The sequence below is a fragment of the Ursus americanus genome, chromosome 21 (assembly GCF_024610735.1).
Source record: "Ursus americanus isolate L20-20 chromosome 21, mUrsAme1.1.p, whole genome shotgun sequence".
Taxonomy (NCBI): Eukaryota; Metazoa; Chordata; class Mammalia; order Carnivora; family Ursidae; genus Ursus; species Ursus americanus.
The window spans coordinates 13,681,762-13,700,663 of NC_142147.1; the positions used below are offsets into that span (position 1 = coordinate 13,681,762).

The 18,902-nt window shown below is 47.5% G+C and overlaps 1 long non-coding RNA gene across 4 annotated transcripts; it reads left to right on the plus strand.

Moving 5' to 3' along the window:
* Positions 1-6: 6 nt before the first annotated feature.
* On the plus strand, positions 7-14,188 carry LOC123798426 (uncharacterized). 4 transcript variants are annotated; one of them, XR_015728029.1, is made up of 5 exons: positions 7-7,834; positions 9,024-9,341; positions 11,459-11,482; positions 12,989-13,178; positions 13,405-14,188. It is a non-coding gene; the product is annotated as an uncharacterized LOC123798426 (long non-coding RNA). The 4 variants fall into 4 exon arrangements; XR_015728030.1 differs by having other exon boundaries at positions 7-7,439; positions 7,574-9,341; XR_015728028.1 differs by having other exon boundaries at positions 7-9,341.
* The last annotated feature ends 4,714 nt before the right edge of the window (positions 14,189-18,902 follow it).

The window sequence follows — 18,902 nt, forward strand, 5'->3', positions numbered from 1 at the left end:
GCGCAGGCCCACCTAGCCTCTTCTGCGGCTGCGCAGGCTCCGCCCAGGTCCTTCTGCGGCTGCGTGGTCGAGCCTCGCGCTGGGCGGAGACTGAAGTTGTTTATGTCTGGTGGAGTCGCGTATTTTGCGGTTGTAATTTTACCTAGTTCGAGCCCACTGTGCGAACGTGTCTGAGCCGTTGCACCCCCGGGACATCTCCTAGCGCCACAACCAAGCTGCACCCCTGCAGATTTCCACACACAGGTACCCCACTCCCAAAGGGTCATGAGTTCAGGAAAGGTGTCTTGAGTGGCTGCTCTGCCTTTTGATTTAGCTGTTAGTCGAGGCAAACCACAGCAGTTACCTGCACTAACTATACCAGTCCTTTCCAAATAAATAAAAATCATGTCATATTTAAGTAGTCCAGCCCCCCCCTTATAAAATTCCCTATATATTTTTAAATGGAAATATACAAAATTGAAGTCACAAAACTTCCCAACAGTCATTCAAATATGCTATGACTTATTTGTTCCAGACAATAGAGGTTTAGCAGTGAACTAGTATGTTCACTGCTCTGTTGGAGTTCTCCTGGACATCTCCTGGCGCTTACTAGTCAGCAGAGACAAGCACTAAACAAGAAATGGTCGTTTGGTGTTGAGAACCATAAAGTTAAAGGAGGGAAGAGGGTTAGAGGATTGGAGAGAGTGGAGTACTACATAGGGTGGTAGGGAAGAGACCTCACTGACAGGTGACATTTAAGTAAGGACTTGAAAGCGAGAGAGCCAGTCTTGGGGAAGAGTGTTCAGCAGGTGCAAAGGCCCTGAGTTCTCCCTTTGGCCGCCTTCTAGAAATAGACATTCAGAAGTGAGGGATGAGATGAGTAGGAACCAACAGAGGAAACTGAGAAGGAGCAGCCGTTGAGGAAGTAGGACCAGAACAGTATAGTGTTCTGGAAGCCGAGTGAAGACAGGAAGAAGGAAAATAACTGTGTCAGATGCTGAAAGATGAGTTCTAGAATATTCTTGTTACTTGGATTCTGTAATCACAGCTGTACAAATGAGCATCTTTCTTAAAGCCTTCTGTCTTGTCTGTGACTAGGTGTAACCTCCTTTGGAGATCATGTCATAAGACTAAATTTGAGGACCTTGATGGAACGTAAGACCTGAGACAATGGCCCTCTGCAGCCCCTCTGATAGGCCTTCCCTCTGAGTTCCCCCAGCCCGTTTCTGCCCCACCACATCCTCTGTCGTCCGTCAGGACACCACAGTTCGTAACAGTTCCCCAACAGCCTCATAGTAGAAAATGCCCTGGCTTGTCCCCCTGCCCTCGTCCATCGGAACTAATTTGTTTTGTGAAGTATCCTTCCCCTCCACCCCCAGAGTCTACCTCCACAAAGTTGTCAGCAAACTGAATCTACTTTGCTAATGCTGATCCCAACTTGACAGGCCACATTTCCCACAAACAGCTTGAAAGGAATGAATCTCTAACAGAGATCATTTTGGGCCTTCAGTTTTCAGGCAGTCTCCCTATGCCGGGCAGTGTTCAAGGACCTATGAAAACAGTGGTGGACAAGGAAGGTGTAATTGGTGCCCCTGTGGAGTTTACAACCTAGGGGAGGTAAGGGACAACAAACCTTACACATGAAAGCAAATAAGATCATTTTTTCTGGTCATGAGGCTGTTGTGATGGATGGGTTCAGGGAAAGGCTCTCAGAAGAAATTTGATCTAAGATCTTGATGACAAGAAAGCAGCAGCCATTAGAAGATGTGGGGAAAGGGGCAATAAAGGAAAAGGCCCGGGTTGGATATGTTCCAAGATCAGAAAGAAGACAACGTGGCTGGAACCTAGTGAGTGAGAAAGAGGTCACATCACCTGAGGCCATGAGCCACACCAAGGAGCTTGGGTTTTACTCTTTAGCAGGCAGACAAGTCCATGGCTTACTGGATTTCCATGTAAGGCTGGCCTTGGCCTCCATCCACCCAGCAAAGCCTCACTCACTCTATGGACCACCTTGGTGGCCTCCACCTTTATAGTTTCTCTTCCTAACAGGACATTACAGGCGGCAGCAGCAGCATCACTAACATTTCATTTTCTACGTGCCACCATTTCTAAGTACTTCATGTGGAACGGCTCACTTAATTCTGTAATAACCCTGTGAGGCAGGTGGCTATTGTTAGCCCATTCCACAGATGACAAAACTTTTCCACTGTCACCTCCTCCCTTCATGACTCTTCACTGACACCCCAGTTTCAACCAAAGAAAGTTCAAGCACTTTGACAGCTTATGGAGATCAAATTCTGACCACCACTGGCCTCTGCAAGCTTCCTCTTCTGCCACCTCTGTCTTGCCTCAACCTCGATCCCTTCTTCATTGCTGTCTCTAGTTTCCCTGCCTTTGCCCACATTGGCCCTCTGCCTGCCTAGGAAGTCCTTCCCTCACTTTATAACTCCCTCCCATCTTGGGAGACAGGTTGGATGTCACCACTCCAGACAGTCATGTCTGCTCCCACATTTAGGAGGTAGCCACCCTTTCATGGGTCCCCTGGCAATCACATTATTCGCCATGTTGGAGCTATTTGAGTCCTTAGATCACGTCCTAGTTAGGATCAGCAAGGATCACCAGAACAGTAGATAATCGGGGCGCCTGGGTGGCACAGTCGTTAAACATCTGCCTTAGGCTCAGGGCGTGATCCTGGCATTCCGGGATTGAGCCCCACATAAGGCTCCTCCACTAGGAGGACAGTATAGTGTCCTCTCCCACTCCCCCTGCTTGTGTTCCCTCTCTCGCTGGCTGTCTCTGTCTAATAAATAAATTAATAAATAAATCTTTAAAAAAAAAAAAAAGAAGGCTAGATAATCCCCATTCTCCTTGACAAACACTAATCGGAGAAGGGGACTTGGGGAGGCTCTCCTGCAAGGAGAAAGGAACAACAGCCAGGAGAGGCTGGCCCAGAGATGACTCTCCTACCAACAGTCCAAGTCTTCTCTACCTCTGGTGATCCTGCTGGAATCACTGGCTCTTCCGAGGGGACCACTGTCATCTTCACATTAGTGAGACCTGGGGCTCCTGAGGACCCAGGACTTGTGGGGAGTTGCTGGTGGACTCTAGGTTAGCAGCATTACCTAGTGGGTGAGCCTACAAGTCTCGAAGTATGAAGACCTGAGTTCATATCCCTCCCCCATCAGTCACGCACTGAGACTCGGGCCCATCATTTAATCCTTACACTCGTATTTATTGAGTGCCTTCTCTGTGCCAGGTACTTGACATACACACTTACTCACCTAATCCTCACAGCCACCCTCTGAGGCAGATTCTATCATCATCCCCATTTTACAAGAATGGAAACTGAGTCACGGGAGGTTGGACCACCCAAGCCCAAGGTCACACGGCTGGTAAGTGGCAGAACCAGGATGGCACACCCAGGTGGTCTGGCTCCGGGCCTTGAGCTATGAACCATTGCATGTACCGTACTGTCTCCTGCAGTGAACTTCCCAAGCACCAGCGTCCTCTTCTAGAAAAGAGAAATATCTGGAGTACCTCTTCTGGGGAGTGTCATGATAATTATACAAATTAATATAAGTAAAACAATGCCCTGCCTTAATAAGGGCTCCCATAAACGGTTATTATGATTATTATGAGCTTTTTATGATTCCCTCTTGGTGAGAAGGCTGCCTTTGACTTGGTAAGGTCGTTACTGTAATAAATTTGGTGTCTTTTTTTTTTTTCTTTTTTTCTTTTTTTTAGCTAGTAGCATTGTTTCTGGTTCCCTCTCAGCCCCGGGGGTGGGAAAAAACCCACCTAGCTAGACAAGGTCTGGTGGAAACTAGGTGAGACCCCACTTGGAATGCTGACTTCCCTGGGCCACACCTGCCCTCTCCCACACCCTCCATGTCCTCACCTCACTGTGTGAAGCTATGTGAAGCAGCCCCACTAGAGGGTGTGCAGGTGTAAAGAACGGAGGTTCGTGCACTTCAGGACTCTGAATTACAGGCCTGGAGCAGGCCTCGTGAGAGGGCCCCTCTGGGCAGAAGGCCTCCAGCTATCAGTTACCAGGTGACTTCTGGAGAGTGGGCTGCGGCAGGGGGCCGGCTGGAGGAGGACTTTTGACTTTTCTTTTGTGCACGGTGGTGTTTGCTGTTCTCACAGCAAGCTTGTACTTTTGTAATAAACATACACACTTTATTATTTTTTTATGCAGATTCCCACACCTCATGCGGAAGGAGTCCATTTTATTTTTATTTTATTATTATTTTTCTTTAAGATTTTATTTATTTATTGGACAGAGAGAGACAGCCAGCCAGAGAGGGAACACAAGCAGGGGAAGTGGGAGAGGAAGAAGCAGGCTCCCAGGGGAGGAGCCTGATGCGGAACTCGATCCCAGAACGCCAGGATCACACCCTGAGCCGAAGGCAGACGCTTAACAGCTGAGCCACCCAGGCACCCTAAACACACACTTTAAAGTAAAGTATCGTGTGGGGCGCCCGGGTGGCTCAGTCAGTTGGGCGTCTGCCTTTGGCTCAGGTCACGATCTCAGTGTCCTAGGATCAAGCCCCACGTCAGGCTTCCTGCTCAGCAGGGAGTCTGCTTCTCCCTCTCCCTCTGCACTTCCCTCTGCCCCCACTTGTGCTCTGTCTCTCAAATAAATAAATAAATAAATGAAATCTTTAAAAAAAATAAAATAACGTAGTGTGAGAGTGGAGGATGTCCGTGAATTTCAGAGATCCAGATCCACAGCCCCTCCCCACCCTGTTGCCCCAGAACCTACCTATAAAGGACCCCGGTCTTAAGTTTACCCCCAATTAAGGGGAATGGCCATTAGGATCTCTCCCCAACACACAGAGGGGCAGGGGCCAGAGACCACTGGAGCAGAGCAGGCAGCACAGGGTCCAGCTCTGTGAGAACACTGCACAAGCAGCCTTTCCAGGGGGCCCCTCCTTCAACCCTTCGTCACCTGACCCCCATCACCTGACTCCAGGATGGGTGTGCCGTGGGCGATGGGAGTGAGGCTGTCCATCTGGGGGTCCTGTTAGCCCATTTCTCACATGTGAGCAGTGAGGAAGTGAAGAATCCTATTCCGGGCCACTTACATAGCAGCATGTCACATATAAAAAACCAGAAACTGCTCCTTCTGGAAGGTAGACAGGAGAAAATGTACCACCACTACTGCTCATAGTAATAGCAGAAGCTAACACCTGTTGAGCACCTACTATGTACCAGATGCTAAATTCCTTACTTGTGTTATTATGTCCCTTAATCCTCACAATAACGCTATGAGATAGGTAATATTGTCCCCATTTTACAGATGCAGAAACTAATTTCAACTCCAGTTTTCTTCTACCCCACCCCCCACCGCCCACACATGTCACCAAACTGGTAGGAAACCTGGTAAACACCATTTTAACCAGGTCATCAAGATGGATGAGGTGAAGTCACGTTACCATGCAAGGCATTTCACCTCTGTGGTACTTTCCCCTGAAACCCGTAAGCCCTGTCTGATCACGAGAAAACAAGAGATAACCCAAAATGAGAGATAGTCTACAAAACACCTGGCCAGTATGCCTCAAAACTGCTGAGATGATGAAAAGCAAAGAAAAACTAAGAAACTGTCACAGAATGGACGAGATTCAGGACACGAGATTAGGAAACGCAATCCTGGATTGGATCTTGGAGGAGAAAAAGAACATCAGAGAGAAGACTGGGGAGTCCGACTAGAGTTTATAGTTTGGGTTAATGTTGTACCAATGTCAGTGTCATGTTTTTGACAGACATACGGTGATGATGTAAGATGGTCCCATCAGGGGGGCTGGATGAAGAGTCTGCAGTCTCGCATAGTGCTAGGGATCGGGATGGTCATGGGGGGTAGAATTGACTGTAAAGGGGCACAAGGAAACTTTTTGGGGTGGTATGAATGTTATATCTTTTGATTGTGGTGGTGGTTACATAGATGTATGTATCTGTCAAAACTCTTCAAACTGTACATTTTAAATAATTTTATTGTATGTAAATTAAGCCTCTAGGAAGTAGATTTTTAAAAATTTTTTTAAATCTAAATTGAAACTGAAATTTTAAAAAATGTTTAATCAGTTTTTAAGTCACATACATAAAACCCTTGAATGGCTTCCCGTTACACAGTAAATAAAATCCAAAATCCTAACTTGGCCTACAGAGCTCTAGTGTCTGAACCATCCCAACACACCAAGTGTGACCTCACCTCAGGACCTTTGCACTTGGAGCTCTCTCCACTTGAAATGCTCTGCCCCCAGAACTTGTCAAGTCTGGCTCCCACATGTCAGTTAGGTCTCAACTCAATACCTCTCTCCTCGGAGAGGCCTGCCCTGTGTCCCAGCTCTCTCTCTCTCCCCCTAGCTGCTTGATTTTCTTCAAAGCGTTTATCTCTTTCTGAGAATAGCTAATTTATTTCTTTACTTGTTTTTTGCCTGGCTCTCCACACTCAAATCCAAGTTCTGCAGGTGTCTATCAGGTGGCCCCCCTGTCAGAAGGTGGCCACTTCTGATAGGGGAGCCCAATAACTAGCAACCCTCCCACCCCCACCTAAAGAGAAAGAGAGAGAAGTAGAAGTCAGGCAGGTAGAAGCAGAAATATGACTTTATCCCTCGGAAGAACTGATCATGGAGAATGTGACTTCTGTTTGCTGAAAAAATGAACTTCCTCATCCTGAATGCCTGAGTCAGAGAGATTTGTCCATCACTGGAGAACCACAGGCCAAGTCCTGGGTCAGGCGCCTTTCATCAGGCGTCAAGGAGTAAAGCAGGCCAACTCTGCAGGGGAGGCTGAGACGCCAGCCCAGGAGTAAGAGCCAGGCAGCCGGGGCAAAAGACACCGGGACTGTTGTGCAACGTTCTTGCCCTCTCCAGCCTAACATCACCCAAGCACCTTCAGCAGTTCCTGGCGCCTAGTGGGCACTCTTTAAATATCTGATGAATGAATGATGGTCTAATTCAAATAAATCAATATCACATTGTATATACCTGCTACACCACCTGGAATGCTCTGCCCCCAGGTCTTGTCAACCTGGCTCCCATCTGTCAATCAGATGGCAACTCAATGGCCCCCTCCTCAGAGAGGCCTACGCTGAGCCCCCAGGCTCACTCTCTCATTACCCTGCTTTATCTCTCTCACCCCCTACTATTGGCCTACATAACTTCTCCCCACTGACAAATTCAAGAGAGATTGTATGGTTTTGTACTAATAAGCAGTGAGAAGGGGTGTCTCTTTTTTTTCTTGTTTTGCACCATGACACTCACAAGACCATGCCTGAGATTCTGGACATGATTCCGAATATGATTCTGGGTGAGCCAGAGACTCCCGAAGAAAAGAAGCTATGGGGAATGGATTACCATTTGCACACAGAGGAGGACCGGGACGTCATTTTTTTTTTTAATAAACAACAATAAAGCAATGCTGTGCGTCACGTCTTCAATTATGTAAAGACCTATGGGGTAAGTTGTATTTAAAGACTCTTTAGGAAAATAAAGAAAAGATTTGGTCTAGCAGGATTCAAATATAATAGCCTTGCCAAACAATTCATTCAAAGAAACACATTTCGATTAATTTTTGTTGATGTTCTTTCCAGCATCCTCTGGCTTGAAGCATAAGCTTCTCATTCTGAAATACCTATGTAACTGATGTGATTTTTTTTTTAATCTACAAATCTACTCATGACTGATGAAAAACTCCTGCTTTCATCAACACCTGCCAAGCCCACAGTAGTAAATGGTATCGATCGGAAGGCGTGACCAGAGTTGTTGCTGGCAGCGACAAGCCGTCTCTGCCAGACAAGGACCGGGAACCTTCGAATGATTTTGAAATTAGAGGAGACCACGGCACCCAAGAGGTAAGCCCAACACCCAAGGAGCAGAGGAACCGGCTCCCAGCCCAGCCTGCCCCCAGGGTGCACATCAAAGCCGATAGCTGGAGTCTGTTCCAGTTTCCAAGGAGTGTGCTCTTTATAGCCCCCTGGAGCCGTACCTGGGTGTGGGCAGCATCAGACGCTGGCTGAGGCTTGACTCAGCTTTAGTAATTACCCATTTGGGTGGGAAGCCAGCGGCTGGGGCACCTGCTCTGGAAGTTTGAGTTTTTCTACCGTGGTATAAATTCTTGTAGCTGAAAGCCCCGTGCAGCTTTGCAGATATGAGCCCCATATTTTCAGGGGGCAGAGCAGGCTAAAGAAATTCCAAGTCCCGTTTCTATGATCATGGCATTTCCCAGTAGGAAAGGGGAGAGATCAGCCCCGGCCGCCCCGGCCTTTGACCATCCAGCCCCTGTTTGAATACTTCCCATGACTGCCCACAACTCACACGATTCTCTGAAATCTCTTACTTATTCTATGTTATTTACATAAATCTGTTTATATTATATATTTTTAATGTAAACTTACATAAATAACCCCTTACTCATGATACTGTACTGAGCCACATATCAGTCTCTCTGTAGAAACAGACAGATTGGCTTCCTGACTCTTCCCGTGTCAGCTTCTTGGGTATTCAGTGATGGAGCCTCATCCTTCCATAGCTTCTTTATGCTGAACACCGCCAGGTGGACCCTTCAAGGCTTCCTTGGAGTGTGTGGACACACTTTACCATGACTTCTTGCTTAAGGAGACTGCAGATGCGATGTATTTTGAACTCCACCCCCCCCCCCCGCAACACACACACAGAAGTTCTTCCTCTTACCTGCCGAATTCTCCAGAAGCAACACCAGGAAACAAAGATCAGGGCTTTTTTTTTTTTTTTTTTTTTTTTTTTTTTTTGAAGAATAAGGCAAAAGCAAACTGGCCAGGATGCTAAGGCTTGACAGGTCCCTGCAGGACACAGAGGCACATTCTCAATCAGGATTGTGAGAAACTGAACCAAGGGACTATTTACAGAAATGTGGGCAGGACTTGGGAAACCAACACAATGGCAGGAGGCAGCAGCGGAAGCTGTGACCACCCAGTATGGACTGAATTGTGTCCCTTCTCCCCCCAAAAAGGTATGTTGTAGTCCTCACCCCCAGAACCTCACAATGTGACCTTATTTGGCAAGGGTCTTTGCAGAGATCATCAAGTTTAAGAGAGGTCATTATGGGATCATCGTCCACATGACTGGTGTCCTTACAAAAGGGGGAGATTTGGACATAGACGCACAGAGAGGATGCCACATGAAGACGAAGGCAGAGATCAGGGCGATGCTGTTCAAGCCAAAGATGGCCAGCAAACCCCGGAAGCGAGGGCAGAACATGGACCAGATTCCCCTCTCATGGCGCTCAGAAGGAACCAGTCCTACAGAGACCTTGATGTCAGACCACTAGCTTCCAGAACTGTGAGAGAATGCATTTCTGTTGTTGAAGCCACCCAGTCTATGGTATGTTGTCATGGCAGCCCTGGGAAACTAACGCACCACTCCTAAGCCTCCCCCAGGGGAGGGAACCATGTTTCAGGAGCCTAGCGAAGGGGCACCTGGCTGGAGCTGCTTTCATTGAGGTGGCAGCGCAAGGAGGGGGCTGAGCAATAAAGACCCCCACCGTGCTCTCCTCCCTCCCTCCGGTCTCCTGCATCACCTAAGCCAGTGGAAGCCAGCAGGCAAGGGAGTGGGAGATGCAAACCAGGAATCTACCTGGAGGGACGCATTGTCCCCGCTGCTCTTAGGACCTCTCTGTGTGGGCTCCTTGGCAGCTACGGCAGGAAGGGAGCTCAGGAGGGCCTCATGCAACACTTCCATCTGACCTCTGAGGAAACCACGTCCCAAAGAGGGGGTGTGACAATGCAGCCAATATAATGCAGAATCAATACTCGAATTCAACAATCTGGATTCTCAGTCATGCGTTCCTGCTAAATACAGGCCTGCTGCCTGTTTCATCATCACTCTTTTGTCCACTTATGCACCTCACCTCTTTAGAATGCTGGCTTCTTGGAATATTTAATATATTATTAAAGTGGTAATACTTTGATACCCTATCAAATTAAAAGATATAAAAGGATATGTTTATAACAAAGATGTGAAGAAATTGGACCTTCGTGCCCTGTCGGTGGGGATGCGAAATGGTGCAGCCACTGTGGAAAACAGTAGGATGATGCCTCAAAACATTAAACATAGAATGACCGTATGATCCAGAAATTCCTCTTCTGGGGATATACCCAAAGGAATTGAAGACAGGGACTCCAACAGTGTATTTGTCCAACAGTGTTTGTACACCATTACTCACGATAGCAAAAAAAGGGGTAACAACCCAAGTAGCTATCAACAGATGAATGGATAAATCAGTAAAATTCATATTCATTCAATATTCAGTCCTAAAAAGGACTGCCTCCATGCTTCAACATGGAGGAACCTTAAAGATATTAGGCCAAGTGAAATAAGCCAGACACAAAAGGACAAATATTGTATAGTTCCACTTACATGAGCCACAAGAATAGGCAAATACATAGAGACAGAGTGGACTAGAGGTCACCAGGGGTGGGGGGTGTGGAGGGGGCAGAATGGGGAGTTATTGTTTAATGGTATAGTTTCCGTATGGGATGAGGAAGAAGTTCCCGACATGGTGGTGATGGCTAGTTAACATTGTAAATGTGTTTAATGCCACTGAATTGTATACTTACAAATGGTTAAAAAGGTTACATTTAGGGCTCCTGGGTGGCTCAGTCAGTTTAAGCGTCTGCCTTCGGCTCAGGTCATGATCCCGGGGTCCAAGGATTGAGCCCCGCATTGGGCTCCCTGCTCAGTGGGGAGCCTGCTTCTCCCTCTCTCTTTGTCCCTCTCCCCGCTTGTTCTCTCTCTCTCAAATAAATAAATAAAATCTTTTTAAGAAGGTAACATTTAAGTTATGTATATTTTACCATGGTACAAAAGAATATATTTTTAAAGAATATACAATGAAAAGGAAGTCCCCATAGGACTTGCCATATGATCCCCTCCCTAGAGACCCTCCTGAGACCAGTTTCCTGGATCTCCTCCTGAAGACGATCTGTGATTGCATAAGTAAGTCCTCTCTTCCCAGATAAACCTTTCTCCCTAGTTTTTGTTCCCTCCATAGATGGTAGCCCACTAGACACATGCTTTTATATTTTGCTCCTTACCCTTAACGATATGCTTGGAGAGCAGCCTCAGAGCGGTATTCCTGTACAAAGCCTTTCACACAGAAAGTGTTGGACTATCATTTGAAATCAACATTCGCATTTTTAAAAAGGTAGAATACCTGAACTCCCAAGAATGAACTAGGAACGGTGGCATTTCAGAAAACCTGCCAAGTGTGTGTATTTGCGAGGACGGAATGGGGGATCCTGTCTTTTCAGTTCAGCTTAACAAACATGTATGGAGGCCACACCAGGAGAAAGGGCCTTTGATGGATGCTGGTCTAACAAGAGCCAACAGCTATAAAACTCTTACCATGTGGCAGCTACTGTTCTGTGCACATTAACTTATTTAATCTTTGCAACAAGCTTATGATGTTGGTGCTGTTATTAATTATTCCCCTTTTACAGGTCAAGACTCCCAGGCATGAAGAGGTAAGTAGCTCACCTAAGGTCCCATAGCTAATTAATGACGGGACTGGGGCTGCGCCCACAGAGTGGGGCTCTAGGGCCCTTTGTTCTTGTACAGTGCTGGTCCTGCCTCTCGGGCACACACGTTGACTGAATTTCACACCGGCCCCGGACTTCCTGCCGAGAGGCGTAAGGATGCCTTGCACGTAAGCCCCATGTTCAATGACTTAACGGACGCAGCAGGGGCACAGTTCACCCTAATACAAGGCAGAGAAGGGATCAGGGTTAAAAGAGGAACGTATGGAATGTTCTGGAGGTTAGAGGAAAGATGATGAGGAATACCCTGTGGAGGAAGTGACTCCAAGTGTGAAGGGAACCAACATTTACGGAGAGCCACCCCGCACCAGCCACATCATATGATGAGGCCTCCTGACAACCCTATTATCACCTCCATTTCACCGACCAAAGAAACTGAGGCTCCCAGAGATGCAGTAAAGTGGGAAAGCCGGGGTCCTCTCCCAGGACTGGCTATCACTCAGAGCCGCTGGGGGCCTCTCCACAGTGAGGTGCCAGCAAGGTGTTCCCAAGGCCAGTGACATCAGCCCTTCCCTGTTGGGCATGTGTGGGATCTTTAGTCATCTTAATGTGAATTGTGGCCAATTAACAAGCCAAAAGCACTTTGAAGATGACATTGTGCATATAAAGGGCCTGTTCCCACAGTTACAGGCAATGAGGCAGGACAGGACTGGGCGAGGATTGTGGTGGTGACAGTGTCTCAGCAGGGCAGGAATTCCTGGGGCAGAGGAGCCCTGAGCGAGGAGGTTGAGCTCATCCATCAGGCTGGGCTCCAGGAGAAACCTGTCTGTTTCTAGAAGAAACGAAAGGAGCCTCTTCAGGGTGCCTGGGTGGCTCAGTCGGTTAAGTGTCTGCCTTCCACTCAGGTCATGATCTCAGGGTCCTGGGATCAAGCCCCGCATTGGGCTCCCTGCTCAGCAGGGAGTCTCCTTCTCCCTCTCCCTCTGCAACCCCCCCATGTGTGCATGTACTCTCTCCCCGTCTCTCAAATAAATAAATAAAATCTAAAAAAAAAAAAAAAAAAGGAGCATCTTAAAAGATCCTGGGATACTGCAGGCCTCTGGCCACCCTCCTAAAACAACAATGTGAATGGGGACCCCTCTGCCTGCTGCTCATTAAGATGGTCACCACGCACTGGCCGCACTGGCCTCTCATCAGATGCGTATATAAAATACCAGCCAAAGGAGACACAAAAACCAGGGAATCGTTGTTGCTCAGAGAAGGAAAACAGGGCTGGCTCAGGGGAGAGAGAGAGACTTTTCACTGCTTCCCCTTTTGTTGCCTTTAAATTTTGAACCATCTGACTATATTATCTCTTCAAAAATAAATAAAAATAAATTTTAAAATAAAGATGGTCACAGCATATCACTGGGAAGGGACAAAGGTTACAAAGTAGCTTGTTGAATGTAATTTAATTTCTATGTTTTAAAAATGGTTGTGTGACACCAATTACAGGATGCAGTGACATCACGGGCGTGCTGACCAGATGCACTGAGGACCCAGAATCACATCCGCGGGGTTGCTCCCTGAACGGCCAAGACTGAACCTACGCCTGAGGACACATCAGGCAAACCCTGAGGGGCGTTCTGCAAAATGACAGGACGGTACCCCTCCAACATGTCAAGGTCATGAAAGAAAAAGAGAGGCAGGGGGCGCCTGGGTGGCACAGCGGTTAAAGCGTCTGCCTTCGGCTCAGGGCGTGATCCCGGCGTTCCGGGTTCGAGCCCCACGTCGGGCTCCTCCTCTATGAGCCTGCTTCTTCCTCTCCCACTCCCCCTGCTTGTGTTCCCTCTCTCACTGGCTGTCTCTATCTCTGTCAAATAAATAAATAAAAAATCTTTAAAAAAAAAAAAAAGAAAAGAAAAAGAGAGGCAGATATTTTAGATGAAAGGAGGATAAAAACCCATGGCGGCTCAATGTAATCCTGTGGCCCTGGAGCAGATCCTGGAGCAGAAGGAAAAATTGCAGTCAAGCACATGAGTGAGAGTATTGGTGTAGACTAGATAATAGGACTGCATCAACGTGAAACTTCCTGACTGTGTTGATTGTACTATGGCTGTGTAAATTAATATCCTTGTTTTCCGGAGATACATAATGAAGTATTTGGCAATAAAGGGACAACCTAGTCTCAAATGATTAATATATTTATATATATAGAGAGAGAGAGAGAGAGAAATGTGACAACATGCAGGTTGGAATAAAAGGTATGCGTGAGTTCTTTGTATCATTCTTGTGAATTTTCTTTAACTTTGAAATTAATTCAGAAACAATAGAAAGTCATAAGCCAAAATCTTATTAGTGTGGCAGGATTGCCAATGAGCTTTTTTTTTTCTTTTTGCCTTTCTACACTTTGTTTCTTCCTTTGTCCTTCCTCCCTTTCTCTTTCTTTTTCCTCCCTCCCTCCATCCCTCCATCTCTCTTCCTTCCTGCCTCCCTCCCTTCTTCGCTTCCTTTCTTTCCTTTTAGAAAAGTAATATGGCAAAAGTAATTCACCCTAGTGTGGTTTTTTTGGTTTTGTTTTTTTTTTTTAAGGAATCTCTACACGTAACGTGGGGCTCAGACTCACAAATCTGAGATCAAGACGCACGTGTTCTGCCAACTGAGCCAGCCAGCACCCCGAAGGTAAAACTAATTCAAATACTATAGACAAGCCTCCAGTGTATGTCCGCCTCCCAGCTGAGCTGACCCTCAGCTCGCCAGGCCCCCTCTCAGAGGTGACCACCACCATTATGTGTGTCTTGCCTCTCCTTGCAGATGTATTCAGTCCATATACAAATGTGGATGTCTAGGTAGCCTCTTCCCACTTTCCCCCCACAAATGGTGGCATCCTGTACCTTGCTGTGCACACCATTCTGCTTTTCCTGTAAACACTGTGTATCTTCACAGTCCTTCTAGATGGGGACATATGGGGCTACCTCATATTTTTAAGGGCTGCCTAGAATTCCATTGCACTGATGTGTCAGAATTCTTTGAACCAATCCCCATTGTCACGCACTGTTAGTTCTTTTCCAATCTTTTATAAACAGAATTACAACAAATTGCACCCACTTCTTTGTGCACAGTGTGTAAATAAATATATAGGATAATTTCCCACAAGCGGAGGTGCTCCGTGGAAGTCCATACGCCTTCCCCGCTGTGGACGCTACTGCCGTTGGCCCACAGGCTGCGATGCCTGTCTCCTCACTGCCTCCGCAAGCATGCACCTCACATTTTCGGATCTCTGTCAATCAGATAGATTTTTTTTAAATGATACTGGTTGTAGTTTTAATTTGCATTTCTATTATTGTTAGCATAGATAAGTATCTTATCACTTACTCTAAAAGCCAATTGTATTCTGTCATCTCTCCCTGCATGTATATGAATGGTCTAAATCTACCACAGATAGCCCTCCTATGGAGAAACCCACACATTAATCCCAGGCTGAGCCCTCTTTGGACCCTTCTGGGGCCTGCAAAGAATAGGATCTGTATCTCCTGGTGCATCTGGACCAGAGCCATCCCAGTGACTCCAGTCCTCTTTTGGGTTTACTAGCTGTAAACCAAGGGTGATAATTTACCATGGGAGCTGGGAACGTGACTCAGCCCAGGCCCAGGCCAGCACCCCCGCCCCCTCTCTGAGCCGCCAGCTGCCGGTGCCTGGCCCAGGGCAGTCCTGTCCTGGGACTCCGCAGTGCACCGCCTGCCCAGCCTTGAAGAACAGAACTTCTTAGTCCCTCGGGTTTCTGTTTTCTCCCCAAGTCTTTAAAAAGCTGTGGTGGGAACAGAACACTTTATTCAAAGGAGGCCCTGAAAGGCCCTTTTGTGCTGCATCCGGTCCAGGAACCAGCTCAGTGTTCTCTGAAGGAGAAAAGACTTGGACAAAAGCTGGCATCCTGAGAACCCTGGAGGTCAGGCCCTCGTTAATTAGCCACTGGCGTCCCTGCCTCATTAGTATGCAAACGCAGGCAGAGCAGAGCTGCTGCTCCTCCAAGTTGCCCCTGGAACCACCTCCACACACAGGCTGACGTTAGAGATGGGATTTTTTTTTCTCCATCCAACACTTGCAGGAAGATCTTTACAGATAGGGGCTTTTTCTGCCTCGGGACCTGGCGGAGGTGGGTCATCGCCGGGTTGTAGGTCATTATCTTGATCGTGCCCTTCTTGTAGACAGATCCCAGGGTTTGGAAACAGCTAGACTGGGGTTCGGATCCCCACTCTGCCCCTTCCTGGCTGGATGACCTTAGCAGATGACCTCTTGGGGCCAGTGTTCTCCTTGCAAATGTGGATTTACGAGAGTACCTATTGCCCAGATAAGGAACTGGTGTCTTGGGACACAGAAGATGTGCAGAAGGGGGATTTGGAGATCACCGAAGAACAGAATTAGAAGGGATTCGTTCGCGAGGCTTTTCCTTTGAGAAGATCAACCCAAGGAAATAACCACTGAGTTCTTAAAAAAAAAAAAAAATGCAATCAAATCCTAACATTTCCCTTTGGGTTGACATCCAGAAACTTTTTATTACCCTATTACCTTCAGGGTAAACAGTTAAAAAGTAAAATCAGTCAGTCAGTCCTTGCCCTTGTTCCAAAGGCCCCCTGTGAACAGGCTCCCGTCCACTTCCTTAGATCAAATCCGCCACTCAGCCTGGGGCTCTGTTAGGGGGCGAGGACAGGTCATCCTGAGATGGGCCACTTTGGCATGAAGATTTTTTTGAGCTGAAAGCGATTGAGACCATGCGGGCTCAAGAGAAACTTTGCCCCTCCTCCAGTTACCTAGAAGACTCTGAATTGGGGGTCTTTTACAGCATAAGGGTTATTACCAGAGCTAAATTTTATCTGAGTGACTCATCTATATGGCAGGGCAAACATCTGCTTTTCTTCTTATGGTCCCGTGAAGTGCGTTCTTTCACTCTGAAGTCCCAGGCCCCTTCCCACTTCTCCCTCGGTTCAGGATGACATACATGCTTCATTTTGCCTGGCCATCTTTGGAATTTGCACGTGTGTTCGGATTCCCCCATCGCTACGCTATTAAATTTGATTTTCTCCTATTAATCTGTCCCGAGTCAATTTGATTCTTAGTCTAGCTAGAAGGACATTTGAGGGGACAGGAATTCTTCTCCCCCTGGTCCCGAGAGCTCTGAGGCCCCTGCCAGCGGGCATCTCTCAGGTGTATGAACACTTGGAGCCCCCTTACATCCCTCCTCCCGCCCCTGATTGTGGAAGCTCCATCTACCTAGACTCTCTCCCCCCACTCTCCACTCTGCGCTGGCTAACTCCTGCTTGACTACAGGTTTCAGCTGAAGCATTCACTTATTTAGGATGGGAGGGGGGCAGTGAGGGGCCTGAACCCTCAGATGTTGTTTGCTCCTATAACCATCTGTCTGAAGGTTCTGTCTTGTCACATGCGCTGCACGTGTGGTTTCTGACTCCCTGGGCTGCAGGAGTCGCCAGGCTGCATGCCTAGAGCCGGCGCTGTGACTCACTGCGACTCACTGCGACTGGCACCTGGAAGGGCTCACGGCGTGTTTGCGCAAGGGAGAAAAGGGGGACGGAAAGGGGGGAAGGAAAGAACAGGTTGGTAGGGAGACATGAATGTACGGAGGGGCTTTCTGGAGTCCCTCGGCAGAGGGCAGCCACCTGTTCATTTCCCTCCTGGGTAAAGCCCCCGGGAGATGGGGAGAGGTTGGGACAGATACAGTGGTGGTGCTTGAAGAAATAAGCCCTTTGAAATCCCCTTCTGAACTTTGCTGGATACTTACTCTTAGAAGCTTCAAAGTTGTTTACAAACCCTAATTACCCCCACACGCTGTGGCCCCAGGCAGCCGCCAGACTTGGCCTCAATGTACCTATTTGTAAGTTAGGAAACTGAGCCCCATGGTTAAGTTCTTGCCTGGGGCCCAAAGAGGATATCAGCCTGAAAGACTGCTCATGTTCTCAGGAAACTACCCATTAGAGCAAGAGCTGGAAGCTGAGAGTACTTAGGGCCTCAGTTTACCTATAGGAATGTGGGGACACTCTCTGCTCTACAATTCTTTGATTCTCTACTGTGGATTTACCCGGCCCAGGGGTTATAATGAGGCAGCACCCAGGCAGGCCACATTTGGCCCTCAAACATGTGATGATCTCCGTGTTTTGTTTTTTTTTAAATAGAAGATTTTGTAGAAAAATGGAAATTTGAGGATTCTCTTGCAAGATCAAAAGGCCTGGCAACACTGGACTCACAGATACCAGCACCACAGGTGTGAGGCTAGCCGGAGCTGAACGGTGGCTCCCTCCTTGATTTACACAGGGCACGTGTGTGCCAGCTTGCCACAGCCCCCAGTGCTCCCTCTTGTCTCTGACCTGGCTTCCTTCACTCACTCATGAAACGTACTGAACCTTCTCGGCATTTGAATCAAAGCTCTTGAACTGTCTCTTCCCCCTTAGTTACTTTCTGTAACTGTATTGGCCTTTTCTGGGTTTCTCATAAAAGCCAAACTCTTTTCAGCCACAGGACCCTTGTGTGTGCTGTTCTGTCTGTCTGGAACACCCTTACTCCACAACTCTCAGTGGAAGGATTACTTCCTCTGTCTGAATTGGGCTTCCCTTAATATATATCTAGAGTTATCTCCCATGCCACATCACACCTCGTCATTATTCATAGGTGGGCTTACTTGCTAGTCTTCTATCTCCACTATTAAAATACAAACTCTTGGAGGGCAAGAACTTGCTTGGTGTTATTGGTTGCTCTGTCTGCAGCATGCAGCCCAGAACTTGGCGCCCCTTGGGAACTTGGTAAATATTTGTGGCATGAATGTGTGAATGAATGCTTGAGTGGGACCCTGCCAGACCCACTGGATGTCCATTCAATGACAAGTGGCCAGTCATTCCTGTCTTCCTGCAGGGTTGATAAGAGGATGCCGTTTTCCCAGCTTCCTTGTGGCATGCACTCAGGCCCATGTTTGCAGGCACATGTGCTCCCTTTTCCAGAAGCCCTGGGATAAAAGGTAAGTGAGAACACTTCAGGGTGTTTGCATTCAAACCCAGATACATGTGTCAGGCAAGGACAGATGACCAAAGCCATCAAAGAGACAGCAGGATGACAGAGTACAAAATGAGGTTTCCTCCAGATGCAGACAAAGAGGCTTGGCTTGAATTAAATCTATAAAGTCCCAGAGTGGATGCAGAGAGGGAGGGATGATGGACACCCAACCTCAACTATGAGGAAAAGGAGAGTCTCCCTTGAAGTTTAAAGGTGTTTAAGGCAAAGAAAAGCCACCTCTCAACCTACTTTAGGCAGAGGACCTTATGATGTCTTCTACCCCAAGACATAGGATGAGCCAAGAATAAAAACTGGTTTAAGAAACTTCAGGGACACCTGGGTGGCTCAGTCGGTTAAGCGTCTAACTCTTGAT